Here is a 1612-nt window from a genome sequence, read left to right as displayed (position 1 = left end):
TGTGGCTTTTGATTTCCTTAGCCACCCCACGAGAAGTTGGAATGGTTTCTCCAACCTGCATTATAAGTGTTACTGTATGGGTTATTTTGAGGTCTAGAATTATTATTACCTATATATTAAACTTGTTCCTCCTCGGTGCTAGGGTTGAAAGATTGATATTCTGTGTGCACTCCTCCTCTATTTGCATCGCACCTCATCACTGGATGTACCTGAGTAGAACCATATAAACCATCAATCTTTTTATTTAAAAGTTCTACCTGGTTAGATAGCATAGTAACCGCGTCGAGGTTGAAAACACCAGCTGCTTTTGTTTGCTTTGTTCTCATGACTTGCCACTAATAGTTATTCAATGGCATCTCTTCAATAAATTCATAAGCCTCTTTAGGTGTTTTGTTGTTTAAAGTTCCACTGACGGCTGCGTCAACGAGTTGTCTTGTTGAGGGGTTCACACCGTTGTAAAAAGTTTGAACCTGTAACCATAAAGGTAACCCATGGTGAGGGCACCTTCTCAATAGATCCTTGTATTTCTCCCATGCATCATAGAGTGTTTCTAGATCCATCTGCATAAAAGAAGAGATATCATTCCTCAACTTAGCCATTTTAGCCGGTGGAAAATATTTAAGTAAGAATTTTTCGGTCATTTGTTCCCAAGTAGTGATTGACCCTCGTGGTAATGAGTTCAACCACTGTTTAGCTTTGTTCCCAAGGAAAAGGGAAACAACTGAAGGCGAATGGCATCGTCAGAAACGCCATTGATCTTAAGAGTGTCGCAAAACTAAACAAACTGTTGTATCATTTGAATTATGTTAGGTTTCAGTTCAAAATTACTTGTAGCAATAGCAGGTTTAACTATACTCAATTCGGCTCCTGTTAAAGTAGGTTTAGCATAATCATACATAGTACAAGGAGCAGGATTCTGATTTATTGGATCTGCAGCAACCACAGGATGAAGCTGATTATTTTGATTTTCAGCCATCTCCTCGATTGTATTATGGATATCTTCCTCTTGTCCTTCCTCTATGTTTCTTAGGTTTCGCCTTATTTCTCTTCAGTTTCTGCGAACTGTGCTTTCAATCTCACTGTCAAAAAGTAATGGTCCTGATGGGTTTCTTCTAGTCATAAACTATAAAAACCTGTTAGAAGAAAACAAAAAAAAAATTATTAAAATTAACAAAACTAAAATAAAATTTAAATTGCAATAAAATAAATGGCTAAAGTAGTAAAAATTAAGAGTTCCTAATATTTTAGTTCCCCGTTAACGGCTCCAAAAACTTGATGTGATCGTCTCATGATAAGTTTTATATTTATGATTGATCGTACTTGAAAACTAACTATTATCACGATGAAGGCAAGCGTACCTATCAAACAGTAGTATAGCTTATAGCAAGACTGGAATGTCAAACCCACAGGAACTAAAAGTACTAGTATTAACATTCTTTTTATTATCTAGCTAAAAATAAGGGGATTTGTTTTATATAAACTAATTAACTAAACTAAGAATGCACAGAAAGTAAATTGGGGAAATACTTTTGGGAAAACTGATTGATTTAGACAATACCCAAGGGAAAAATCCACCTAGACTTCACTTGTTATTTGACTTTGAATTAGACGA

At 35.6% G+C, this 1612-nt stretch overlaps 1 non-coding gene across 1 annotated transcript; it reads left to right on the top strand.

Annotated features, from left to right (window-relative positions):
• The first annotated feature begins 486 nt into the window (after positions 1 to 486).
• On the top strand, positions 487 to 593 carry LOC128294648 (small nucleolar RNA R71). Its single transcript, XR_008284956.1, has one exon. It is a non-coding gene; the product is annotated as a small nucleolar RNA R71 (small nucleolar RNA).
• Positions 594 to 1612: the final 1019 nt, after the last annotated feature.

This window comes from Gossypium arboreum, chromosome 6, assembly GCF_025698485.1.
Source record: "Gossypium arboreum isolate Shixiya-1 chromosome 6, ASM2569848v2, whole genome shotgun sequence".
NCBI lineage: Eukaryota > Viridiplantae > Streptophyta > Magnoliopsida > Malvales > Malvaceae > Gossypium > Gossypium arboreum.
This window is presented reverse-complemented; position numbering and strand designations above follow the sequence as displayed.